Source organism: Magnolia sinica, chromosome 2 (assembly GCF_029962835.1).
Source record: "Magnolia sinica isolate HGM2019 chromosome 2, MsV1, whole genome shotgun sequence".
Classification (NCBI taxonomy): Eukaryota; Viridiplantae; Streptophyta; class Magnoliopsida; order Magnoliales; family Magnoliaceae; genus Magnolia; species Magnolia sinica.
Genome location: NC_080574.1, coordinates 50722091 through 50736749, shown reverse-complemented (window position 1 = coordinate 50736749; position 14659 = coordinate 50722091).

Here is a 14659-nt window from a genome sequence, read left to right as displayed (position 1 = left end):
ATTGGAAACTCGATCTAAACTCTAGATAAATTTTAAGGATTTAATCTCCCCATATATTGTTGAATAATAATGGACAGCATAAATAATACATCTTAAGAAAATCATAACTAATTAAGTACAACTGTGATTGAGGTGATTCAAAAGAGAGATAATAGTTTGATAAGTCTAGTTTCATGAAAAATAAATGAAAAATAAAAACCTAAAATTTTCCGTACTGATTTTAGTATGTAATGATTGGTGAGAAATAGCTCGTTTATGGACAGACCTCACTATACGAATTTTAGGATTTTCTGTAGATCTCAGAATAGTTTGATATTTTACAGCATGATGACAAACTCATGCATAGAATAGTCCTAAAAATTTTGAGATCAATTAAATACCTGTAAGTACTAGAAACAATAGTGGGAAAAACCATAGCAGATGAAAGCTTCAAAAACTGATATGAAAGAATTGACACTCTATCAATTCGACTGAGAGTGTTGTCAGTCTAACTAGTTTCGACCGATAGCTACCTGTCTTGACCTCTCTTAAAGTATTTTATAAATTTGAATCTTATATTCCTTTGCTTAAAATTAAATCCCATATGATTTATGCATCTTATTTGGGGTAATTTTTCTTATAATGTATAAGTTCAATTCATGATAATCCAATTGAGCCTTAAATTCCCTTTTTATAAGAAGAAATGGCTCTTAAGAAGAGGAATATTTGAGACTTAGTTCCCTCTATAAGTGCACTACTTTCTAAAACTCTAAGAGTGGACCCCATTGTACATGTAGAGTCTCGAACTACTCATGGAAAGCATGATGAGAATGTGTTAAGTAATGATGAGATCGAAGAAGGGAAACAAATTCGTGTACCTCCACCTATTATTCATCTTGGTGGTGTTGGTCCGAGCATAAAAATTACTATACCCCCAAGTATAGTTAGTTCTAATTATGTTGGGCCTAATGTAAAACCTTTGGACATATTGTTTGGATCGTGAAATCAAATGGAACATATTTTCCATTTTGAGCCAAGCACAACATGATCATCAGAGTGCGTCTCCTTATAGACTCGAGCAACCACGAGAGGTGGACCAGCTCGAGAAATTCACCTAGTTATGTCCCCAGAAAACTAAAAATTCAAGCTTGCGTCATTTGTAATTGAAGGCGATGCTGAAGTATAATGGGATGCAGCCAGAAGAATGGTTCCATCTAGACATGTATGGATGTGGATAAATTTTCAAGATAAATTTCATGAAAAATATTTCACAAAGGCATTCGGTAACTAGAAGATGGTAGAATTCATGAATTTATAGTAAGGGTCCATGACCATAACTCAATATGAAGACAAGTTCACGGAATTGTCTAGAAATGTCCCGAAAATGGTGAATGATGAAAATACCGTTCAGACCAAGTCAAAACTAATAGAAGAGAGTTTATTGAAATTGCGATAATGACCGCTTTAGTAGAAGTGAGAATATGTCAAAGTGTCCTAGAGGGTGTGAATAGGACTTTATAAAATTTTATGATGATTTAAATCCCATTATCATAATCCTGAATTAACAAACACCTATCAAGATGACCCCAATTTAACTCCAATGGCTTCCAACCCAAATAGAGGATCCAATCATAAGACTATCCAGTATTTAAACAATATGCAATCTTAGTCTATGATGAATGAATGATACGACTATGTGTGTGTGGGATGTGATTCTTATCAGTTTTAAATAATCATGTTAGCATGCTTTATGAGAACATTCAAAATAAACACAAATAGTAAGACGAAAATATCAATCCCAAACACAGTCATTTATAGTGGTAAGGCTACGTACCTACTCCACTTCCGGTAGACGTACTCAACCCTTGAGTGTACCGGATCTCACTGAAGGAGGTTTTAAATTAGGTTCACCTCTAACCTTCACAACCTACACAAAGTCGACTTTAGGACCTACACAAGGAACCTAGGCATGTCTCCACAAGACACAAGTTTATGCCCCATACAAGAGCAAGGGTCAACACACAGCACCTGGGTTTTATGCTCTACAGACGAGCAAAGGATCCACATAAAGAATCTAGGGTTTTAGGCCACACTGGCCAAGCATCCACACAAGGAACCTAGAGTTTTTGCCTTACACAAGAGCAAAGGTCAATACACAACACCTAAGTTTTAGGCCACACAAGCCAAGGACCTACACTAAGGACCTAAGTTTATGCTCTACAAGAGCAAGGGTCAACACACATCACCCACATGTACTCTCCAGTCGGAGGCCTCCTATGAGGACTTGAAAGGGGTAAGAATCACCTGTGACTCAATCCTACACAAAGGAATTATCAACAGGGTCTCCGGACTCTAATGACTTATCAATAAGTAGATGAGCCCCATTAAGCGCGTTGATGAAGATCTCTTCCTTTGATGATTAAGAATCTTTAGCTTCCTTGATCCACAACACTTGAAGATGTACCAATAAAAGGTGACGGGTTGGGTCAAGGTTATCTTGGAATCTACTCTAATAAATATTACCTATTAAAGAAATGTAGAGATTCCAAGGTTTTAGGCATTACAGGGATCCCAACTCAATGATTTGCCATTAAGGTGGTAGTTGGAAGATCCCTGAATATGAAAGTTCATTCTCCAATCCACTCTATTGATTATCAATGATGAGGGTGGATTGAAGGATGAACTCCGATGAGAAAAAAGGCTTATGGTAGATGATATGTAGTTACTCTCTGAAAGCTCTCTCTATTTTTCTCAATACAGCAACTAATAGCAAGCTCTCCTTTAATAGGCAAAGAGATCCAATGGTAATAAAATAATTAGTTTTTAATGGAGTTCGATATCATCGAACATATACTTTTGAAGACATCGAGGGACAGATCGATGATATGAACTCTACTGACAACAGCTAAATCTCTATACACAGCTTGATCATATCAAACATGCTTCGATGTCATTGAATTTTGAATTCCTATTTCATCGAACCACGGTTCGATTCCTCGACAATGAAACATGAGAGCAAGTTAAATATGAGACAGCTGGCTTCGATATTATCGATCCTCTCAAATGTCGATGATATCAATACCTAGTTCGATTCATCGATCTTTTATAGAAGATTTTTCAATAAGCTCGCTAAACATTCCATTGTCCGAATTCGATGATATCGACTTAGTTTAGATATGATCGATATTTAAATATCAATATTATCGAGTGAGTCTCGATTCCTCGAACATTTAAAGAGGATTTTCCTAAAAGCTTGTTAGACTAGTTTGGTCTGAATTCGATAACATCGAAGATCCATCGATATCATCAGAGTTTGAGTTCCAAGGATATTGAGGCTCTCTTCGAGTCATCGGTAAATATATGATTTTCCTTAACAGCTTGCTGGACACAAACTAACCAGAATTCGATTATATCGAGCCGTCTTGATGATCTCAGAATTCGAATGTCAATGATATCAATTCTTTCAACAATTCATCAAGAATTTTGTCCAGAGATCAAGTTGGTTGTTGGACACAAAAGGTCCCCAATTCGATGATATCGAATGCATTCCAAGGACATCGATAACAGGTATCCAATCACGTCGAGGTGATCTTGATATATCGACAAAAGCTGAAAACTTAGAGATTTTCCTGATTGACAAAATGATTTTCATGCGTTAAACCGTATGTTGTTCTATCCACTTTTAAGGGTTTTATATACCTGGGTGTTTTGGGGGATATGTGGCTAAGTTTACCTTTGACGAGTTCGTAGCACACATCTAGTTGAGGCAGGCGCTTGAATGATCTTCCTGTGGGGTTCACTTGACTTGCTGACTCAACACCCATGCTAATTGACAAACCAGGAACTTTCATTTATGAGAGTCCGACGTGTACGGTTGTTCCGAAGAGAGGTTGTGCCAATCGGACTCCTAGTCGACCTTTCTTTGGGATACGTAGCCGAGAAGAGAGGTGGAGATCTTTTCCTTAGTAGGATACATATGGGATATCAGAGATGACCATCCTCTTCATCTTATCATACAACAGAGGTCGTACTTTGGGGCACTTTTCCAAGAGAGCTTCCAAGCACCAGCTCGGAAATGCATGGGTCCGTGGAAGGGCTCGACATCTAGAATGGCTCGATGTCAGTCGAAGATGGGGAGATTCTTTTTACTGGTGGTTGACCCCAAGGTCGTTCCTTGGAATGTAACGAAGTACCCTTCTTTGGCCACTAAGGAGATCCTTGATTATTATTGGCTTTGGCCAAGCTCCCCATACTGTGTATGTATGTCCGAGCTAGTTTTTCCTTAATGGTGAATCCATTTTTACCCATAACAGCAAGCCTCCCTACTTTCAAGCACGCGTAGCGAGGTCGAAAAACAAATTATCCTTGGTGAGGTTGGACATTTTTACACCTGCTTATCATTATTGTAAAGTAAGGTGGCATGCACAGGAATTAAGGCGTATCCTGCAATCATGATACACCACGCTTGAGGTGGCGTGCCATGGTTCGAGGTCACGTGCGCTGTCAGGGATCATGTTTGGTCCTCGGTGTATGGGGGTGTTGACGTATGGCATGCTTTCGATAGTCGAGCTGTGTGGCGAGTGGTAACACTCCACGTGTCCGAGTGTGGGCGACGAGGGGCCGTTTTAGTTGCGCATTGAGTGCGGGCATTAAATGCCCCTATGAGTAGGTTTGTTATTGTTCACAACCCTAAGTGTAGGGTCGCGATGTAGTAATAATCTCGATAAGACCGAGGTCAAATCCACAGGGACCGATCTTGTGTGTTTTGAAATTAACTAGAAGTAGAACTAGAAGAAGACATAAAACTAATTCTGAAGTGATTGAGAGAGTAATTGTGAATTAAGTAATTAAAACTAAGAATTTAAAGGTGGGAACTAGGGTGCCAAGGATTCACTTGTAGTGATCTGGGAGCCCTCTTGCTTGATTCAAGTAACATAATTATAATTGGAGTCCTATCCTATCCAGTTGGAAAATACATCAATAAAACCAAATCAGAACTTCCATTGACCTAATTCTCAATGAAGGAGAACTATGATAATTGACAGGGATTCCATCACCAAACCATGCCCTGGAGACAATGGCAAACAACAGGATTTACCAATCCCATAATCTCAAAGCAGGAGAATTGTGAAAATTAGGAAGGATTCCATCACCCTACCATGCCCAAGGGACGATGGTGAACAACAAGACTTACTAAAGTCAAAATCTCAAATCAAGAAAAGAAGATACTCAAAGCTATCGCAGATCTACTGTAATTTAATTCACAATAAACCATTAAAAACTGAAAGTATTCCTTAAGTATCAAATTAGAATCCATGGAGTTCAACATAAACATGACTTAAAGTAAGAGAAACATCCCATCACGCTACAAGCTTCACCTCTAAGCCCTATCTAAGAGGTTTAGCCAACCATAGATATGATTGGACCAAAGTCTCTTAAGAAAAATATGAAAATAACTAAGGAATAAGAAGAAAAACTCTTGGCAACGGCCTCTCCACCCTTTGCTCCACTCCTTAAACCCTAAAAGATCCCTAGGTACATCCTAAGGAGTCCTATTTATAGTTGTGGAACTCCAACTTTTGCATCTAGTTGGAAAACTCTAGAAACTACCTCAAATTTACACAGTTTGCTAAAATAAACTTCACTCTGCGCAATTTCACAAAATCACCCATAGTTTCAGAATATGCTTTTTCAATGCGATTTCAGGATTCCTTTTATTCACTTTAAATCTTTGATTCTCTTGATTCCTCACTTGGTTTTCTTAGATCTTTGGCATGTGAATTCTTCAATCTTGGTCTCCTAAGATCCATCCCTTGCCTTAGTGATTCTTGAGCATCAAATCTATGTTTTAAACACCCTTTTCAATCCAAGCTCTTAAATTCACCTTGCAACACAAACACGATTAAAATAGAACATTAAGCATTATCATGTTCATAAAATCAAGTAATAAATGGGGGATAATATGTAATATTTGACCCTCAACACAATCCTCAACTAGCAATTTTCTAGTCCCGAGCAAAGTATGCGAAAAAATATTTCGAAAACCATTGTATAATTTCCATAAGCTCAAGAGGTTTCATAAACAATCTAGATAATAGAGTTTTAAAATACATCAATGTTAAGCATTATTCTCTCCTAAACTCTAACACTTGTAACATCATAAACAAGTTCAAAGCATTAATCCATCAATTAGAACAATTCCAAACATTGAGTTCCATTAGTGCATAATGAAGTCTAGACTTATCACAATCAAAAGTTCAATTCTTTATTTCCATGAAAAGATTGATAATCCAAAGAGCATTCAAGACAACCAAAACCTAAACTGAAACTTACCTTACAATTCATCTTTTAATTCCCATTTTTATTCCTCCAGCTTTTGATTTTTCCATCGATGGCTTTCACGCTATGTAAACCTTTTTAAAGATCTTTAATAAGTGGCCTTTTCAAAGACAACTATTTTTTTTAGTTGGATATTATTTATTATTATTATTGTTTTCTTTTCGAACATGATGGACAAATTCCCCAGGTTGGTTCCTTTCATGCTAAATAATCACCAAGTTAATAATTCCATGTTGACTGAAGCTTTAATGCGAAAGCTAGATGTGACATATGAAATCATGACTCAATCAATGTTTAAAACTCTTAATCATGGATTAATAATTCGAACTTACTTTGAAATCTCCAAATAATTGAATTCAAGAGACATAAATCATTAACATTAAGCATCTTATACTTCAATTTTTTTTTAATTTTTCACAATTTTTACTCAAAGACTAAGAAAACAACTGATTTGTCTACCTAATCTCCCATCTCCAACCTAAAATCTACATTGTCCTCAATGTAAAAGAAATAAGCATGTAATGCAAAAGAGACAATGAAAAGAAAAGCGAAGTAATATGAAGATACCACCTAAAGAAGGAATTTCGAGGCTATTTCAATTATCTCAGTACGAAGATGGGTTAGCACAAAAGACTCAAACAAACAATAACAAAACTATCCTAGTCCTAAATCATATGAAAATAATAAAATCTAATCATCAACTGTGAAAGCATATGAAATCTACTCAGTCATGCATCTGGGTTCTTCCTCTGGCTAGTATCTTGATAAATTTCTCAGAAGGTTTCTCAACAAGATCATCCAAAAGCCCTTTCTGTAGTAGGCTTAGATGTCCTAGAGCATGAATGTCCAGAGAAATTTATGGACCTCAACATAAAGTTTCTTTTTAAGCTCTTGAGGTGTCCAAAGTATATATAATTCACTTGTGTATAAAAAGTTTTAAAGTTAGTACAACATGGTAAATTAGAGACTACAAGTAAATGAAATTCAAAAATAATCTTAGTAGGTGGTGTATGAAAAGGCCTAGCTATATGTCCTAGAGGGGACGATGAATAGGACAATGCCAAATAAAACTTATAACAGCGGAATTAAAAAGATAGCCAAAATAAATCACAATGTAATAAAGTAAAATAACCTCAAAATTCAGATCTTGAGAGGTTGATACAAATGTTGTTCTAAGGACAACCTTACACCAAAAACCAGAGTTTATGGTAAGATAACCTTATTTCTAGAAAGATCTTTGTATCAAATCTCAAACCGAAGAGGAATACAGAAATAAATACAAACTGAATTGAAATAAATTGTAATCACAAATGTATTGTTCTAGGGACAGCCATACACCATAAAAATGGCAGGGCAACCTTGCTGGAACAACTTTTAAAGGAAATTGAATATCAAGCTGATAAAGGAATAGCAGAAAATAAATTCTAAACTATTACAAAATTCTCACAATGCTTGAATTAAATGATTACAACATTCACCACCATACATACACCCACAAAAGAATAATTAAAGATCAGAAGTATAAATCATTCAACCACAACACAAGGGATTATAGTAGTTCGCCTATGTGTTCACCAACTGTTAAACAACAGCCACACAGAATGCTACTCCACTCCTAATATCCTCACACAGGGGATATTAGCGTTCACTAACAAAATAGGTTTTCCCAGGTTCACCCAAAACCTTTACAATTGTGTCTTTGTCTGTGGGCTTACACAATTAAAAAAACCCCACTTCTGAGTTTTCCTGGCTCTCCTCAGATAACCAATACAACAAGATTTTTCTGGCAAATCTTGAAAGAAACCAAAAACAGAAAGGAATTTACAATTAAATGTAAAATACCTGATTATCTCCTTCGTTGTAGCAGCCCGGTAGAACCAAATCAGAGTAGATGATTGAATGTCCAAGTTCAATGTCCAGTACTCAATTACAATGGTTCTAATTCTAATAGATTTTAAATTAAACCAAATAGGGCTTGCCTTAATTGATTTTGATTCCAAAGAAAGGGAATAACAATTCCTCTTATCAAATTAGATTGGAATAGCAAAAACAAAATCAATTAAATAAAGCTAAGGAAAGAGAATATTAAATAAGCACACTTAGCTTAGATGGAGCACGAAATTATTCTCAGAAGTTTGATGAAGATTGGCTTGAATGGATTAATTAATTCGATAATTTCTTCGAGATTCGTGCACTATTTATAGGTGAGCGGATCGCCTTCGACTGGTCTAGGAGCTCTTCGACTAGTCGAAGCAATAACGAATATTTAAAAAATCCAGCGCGATAAGCTTTGACCATTCTACATGGTCGAAGGTCTCCTTCGACGGTCGTAGGTCACCTTCGACGTCGAAGAACCCTAGTCGAAGAACTTGAAAAACATCAATGGATTTTGAGTCGAAGATTTTCGAGTCGAAGATGCGATTGACACTATTCCTTCGATGTCGAGCAATTTCTGGACTAGTCGAACCGTAACAGAAATTATCCGATTTTTGTAACAAACTCACGACTGGTCGAGGAATTTCTTAGACTGGTCGAAGCAACTCTAGGACTAGTCGAAGAAGGCCTAGGACTAGTCGAAGAACAGACCAAACTTATGTAAAATAACATTCGACTTATGTATCCAAAATGACCTACTTCTAAGGTCAACCTATGGTCAGTCAAACCTCAACCATGAAGTAAGGACATTGAAACATTAGGAACTAGTGACCTTGAAGTATGAGCCTTGAAGTCTTGATGTAGTTCAATCTTGAAATCTTGATGTAGCTCAATCTTGAAAGTGTCTTGAGTTCTTTACAAACTGCCTTATACTCTTCTTGAAGTCTTGCAGCTTGAGTCTTGTCTTGTGAGCAGTTCTTGCATTCAAGATTGATCCTTGTACTTGTGAGCTTTGCTTGTTGTGAGCTTAGCTTGTTTATGAATGTTGATCCTTGAGAGAGCTTCACTTATGCAAGTTATATATAATAGTGATTTTGGCACCACAAATTTGACAACAGACAGGGATATAAACTATAGCACTTACAGTGTAGTCTTAACACATTCCGAAGTTTCAGACCCTGGTTCAATTTTCAATTCCTCTTCCTTTGATGATAAACATTCAGGAACTATGGAAGGAGGGACTTCAGAATGAGGATACTCTCGGTCAGTAACAACTACCAAGGTATTGTCTTGCAAGGCATCCATTATGTCTTGTATCAATGATCATTTGAAACCACTAAGTGCACCAAGCAATCTTTTAAAGAGTCGAAGTATTTAGTCGAAAAGACTTCATTCACCACATCGAGATTTGTGATGATATGCCCAATAACTCCTTTCTCTTTTTCGAGAGTAGAAATGAGCATACTCTCCTGTTTTTCTCAAGGTGGGATGAAAGCACCATCATGTATATCTCTTCTTGACCTCGGTAAACTTGTTCAAGCTTGGTAGGCAAAGGTTTTAGGTTAAGCTTCGATATCTTGAAACTAGACAGTAGAGGCATTATATCAGTTTGGGGAAAATCTTCAAATTGTGGCCTCCATCAATTAACTTCAACTACCAACACGGTTTTAAGCATGACATCCCTCTTCCTAATTGTGTTTTCATCCAAATTAAGGGAGTGGGCCAAACACGAGAGTCAGAGTATAGAGTCAGGAGTGCTCTATCTTCCACGAACGAGTCAATCATGTTAATGTTGTGGGACACGTCATCATCTTGTGCCTGTGCCTGTTTGCTCATATTGAAAAACATATTGAGCTCCAATGTCATATTTTCGAAAGAATGACAAGAATTTGAGTGCTCACGTCCACGATGGGTTGAGTATCCAGGATGATAAAATCTATTATGTAATAGAATTTGTCAACATGAACCAACACATCCTCAATTATCCCTCTCGTTACACGAACTGATCGATCGACAAGTTGTAATGTGGTCTGGGTGGGTTTTAATTCATCTAGGCACAGTTGTTCATAAACCAAGTAAGGAATTAGATTAACACTTGCCCCCAAGTCAAGAAGTGTGTGCTCGATTCGGTAGTTCCCAATTACACGAGGGCCTTTATACTTTTGTGGCGCATCTTGCTTGAGGATGGTACTCACTTTCTTCTGTCAAAAAAATTCTATGTTGAATAGTCTGTCGTCTCTTGGTAGTGCATAGATATTTCAAAATTTTGACGTATGAAGGGATTTGTTTAACAGCATCTAGTAGAGGAAGGTTGACCTTCACTTGCTTAAGCACCTCTAGAATATCCTAAGAGTTTAATAGAGGTTTTGGTGCAATCAACCACTGAGGGAATAGAGCAATAGGCTTCCCTTGAGGTTTCGGTTCTTACCCATGTGGGGAAATGCTAGGTCTATCATCTGTCTTCTTTCAGGTCCTTAGACTTTTCAATCTTTATCGGAATAGATTTGTCAATTGTTTTACCACTCCTAAGAGTATTGATAGACTTAAATTGTTCCACATATTGATTTGAAGAGCTTGGGTCACAAATTTCGTGTTGCGGTTTAGGGTTGGGGAGAGGTTGGGCTAGAAATATCCCTTTATCCCCAATCAAAATTTTTGTCCCGCACCCTTGTATGGCCTTTGAAAGGTCTTGAATGGCTTAAAATATACTCTGATTGTAAAGCTCTTGATTTTGAAGGTGTTTTAAGATCGGATTGTAACGCCCCGTACTTTCTGGTACTCAGGTGTTTTAATGGAAGCCTAATCTAGTATAAACACCAATCAAGTTGTCTACCATCGAGATAGATTATCTAGTCATCAGAGAAACCTGATTTTGGACTTTAATAACCTTGCTAGACAATTGAATTTCACATTAGTTATCGCAGGCTTTAGACCACACGATCCACTAATTTTTCAACTTCGATCATTAATAATCTAACCATATGATTATAAGATCACTCATAAGTTTAGATTATGTAACTGTTCAATCACAAGATCGACTATCCAATCATTCATTGTGGATCATGGAACGTCTTGATCAGCCACGAGCACTAAAGTCCACTTAGATGGGTCTCAAGGGTTCAAATCATTGAGATCACCATTGACTTCCACATGAGCAGTCTCCAAGGCCACTAGTGTATGAAGTAGATCTGATTCAATCATTGGTCCCAGTTTTCGAAGTTGATCCACTGATTTATCATGTTCCAGACAACCTAATGATATACCAGCTCTTGAACCATACTACATGTCATGCCCCAAATTCGAAAACTGAGCTCACAAAATTTTCGATCGCCGAATTCGGCACTGACAGCCTCCGTAGTATCCCATTCTTAGCTCCCGATATCCATTTGCCAGGTTCCGATTGTGAGATCCTACAAGGAGGATTTTCAGCATAAGATTGTTTCACAATAAGCATAACCATAGCATAACCCATGAACAATAACGATAAGAACACCATCACAAAATCCACCATGATAAAAAAGCTTTTGAGTACACGGCGCACAAAGGGAAATACAATGGTAATAATAACCAAAAAACTCCTGAAGCTTTATGGTACGCTCCTGCTCCTGCTCAGCTACGACTGCGTCCTTGCGTCATCTGCACACATCCATCGTGCATAAGCTTATAGAAAACTTAGAGGGTGGTGAAAGTGTGTGCGCAATATGAGCGTGCTCAGAATGCAGAATCAGAGTAATGTGGAATATGCTGGTGAATCTATGAATGTTAACAGCCATACCAAGGCTATGCGATGTAAGGCATGAATGCTATCGGCCATACCAAGGCTATGATGCGATGCAAGATGCAACTCAAGCATACCAATCCTCATCGGAATCCACATAATCATACAACTAATCACTGGGATATCACCGGGGTCTAGTACACTCTACGCCAACTTAGCTCCCCAATCCGAGCACACAACTGGGTGAGTAGAAGAGACCTCACTATCCGCCTGCCAATATCGGACCCGGCTCGTCGATAGCGGACCTATTACTCAAGCTGGTCAAACTCAACCTAGAAATTACCCCCTCACTCAGGCGGGTAAGGTCACACCCATTTCCAACCGACCATGACACAGTGAGAGATGCGGCCTACTAGTATACAGCCCTCATGCGCTCATGTATCCACTCGGTCTTGGCGTTGAAGTCATCCTCTAGTACCATCGGGTTTAGGGATTTTCACCCAGGGACATTTATGGCGCCTCGATGCTAGAAATAGTATTTTCAGTATCCAATCTGACCATCCATGATGTGTCTGTGGAGGCTATGGCCCTGATGTCGCTAAGGCACACAATAATCACAATCATACAATGTAAAGTACATGAGTCATGCAGTCCAATCATGCATCAATCCTGCGCATAATGTGCGCTCATGTGGGATAACTCCACATATCAGGGAGTCCCGTAAACCACCTGCATTAAGGCATATACAATGGTCAATCACATCTCATAACAAACATACAGATGATGCGTATGGGCATGTATCATGATGCTATGCTGTCACAAACTCATAATTGGTAATGGTAGCTAGTATTGGCAATCGGCACTGATAATTGGCATCGATAATCAACCTCGACTCAAGGCAGGGTCCATAGATAGACGGCCGATGATGGATCAACTAAAATCAATGAGGCCCAAGCATTTTGGTTAACCCACTAAAGAATGAGGAGAATAGGCCTAGCAAGGCCTAAGGGAAGGTCACAATGTGGACGTCCAACCATCATTGCCCATCAATGTGGACCTTTATCCAACATTACTCCCAAGAAATAATGCTCATAGGGCCAATCGTATAATGGGCCCACAGCCTCATACAAGGGCCTAATATACATCATCACGGGCCTTGCTTATGGGGCATATACGCATCACATTGGGCCTCACTCATGGGCCAATATATATAACATCGGGCCGTATTAAATGGGTCGAATCAAATGGGCCGAATCAAACGGGCCGAATCAATTGGGCCAAGTCGAATGGGTCGAATCAAATGGGCCAAATCAATGGGCCGAATTAATTGGGCCAAGTTGAATGGGTCGAGTCGAATGGGTCAATCAAATGGACCAAGTTGAATGGGTCGATCGAATGGGCCAAGTTGAATGGGCCGAATTAATAGGCTAAGTCGAATGGGCCTAATCAAATGGGCCAAATCAATTGGCCAAGTTGAACGGGCCGAGTCGAATGGGCTGATCAAATGGGCCAAGTCAAATGGGCCGAATTAATTGGGCCAAGTCGATTAGGCTTAATCAATTGCACTGTTCCTCCATAGTTAGAGATCATTTTAGAGCATTATATAAAAAAAATAAATCATATCCAAAGGATCATCTGGACCATACCACCAATAGTAGGGGGGATAATGATTTCCACAGTTAAATTTCCAGTGGGCCCACAATAGTATTTATCTTCCATCCAGTCTGTTCATAAGGTCCTAAAGACCTGAATTAAGAGGATAAACAAATATCATATTGGTCTAAAGCTCTTGTAGCCCCAAAAAGGGGTTTCAATGGTAAATGTTCAACTCCACTATTTGTGTAGTGTGGTCCACTTGATAGTAGATCTTTCTTATTTTTAGTCTCAAGCATTAAGGCGAGCTAGCCAAATGGATTGATGGTTAGGATGTAACATATACATCAGAGGGACTCATAAAGCTTGTTGCCGAGATATAGTAGCTGTGGCTGCAGGCCCACCGTCCATCAAACGGATGGTGTGGATTACAAATGACGGACAATTTAGGTATATACAGCGGGTCCCATCCATATGGATAGCTGGGGTGGTGCAAACCACTCAGCAGGTGGTCCCACAGACCCTGCTGACATTAATACAACAGCTATATAGCTGCTGTATGAGCTTCAAATGGCACAGGTGGGTCCCACGTAGGGAGGGGGGACCACCATAGTATATATATTATTTTAATATAAAATATTATATTATATAATAATATATATCAAATATATATATATATATTCGTGTGTGTGTGTGGGAGGGAGTATCAGCGTCTAGCATCTAGAGACGCTAGACGGACGTCCTGATAAAGACATCCATCATAGTAGGCCCCACATGAATGGACTGTCTGGATGTAATACACATCCATCATGGTAGGGCCCCACATGACACGTGGTATGCTAACATCATGGTGGGTCCCGAGATCACGCCCAAACAATAGACGACTGGATAAAAGATGGACGGTTTTGATGTAACACATACATCATATGGTGGGGCCCACATAAACCAGCTTGATGGCGTCCGTACACTAGCTATAAGGATGGTGGGACCCATAGCTCTTACTCACATCAATACAGTAGCTGATTAGCTGACGTGAGGTACACCATCCAATCCTCTTCCACTGTCCATGGATTGGATGGTGCGGATACAACACATAAGTTCAAGGTGGGGTCCATTCGGGTGGGCCACACAGCTTCATCATCATCACAAGAAAAT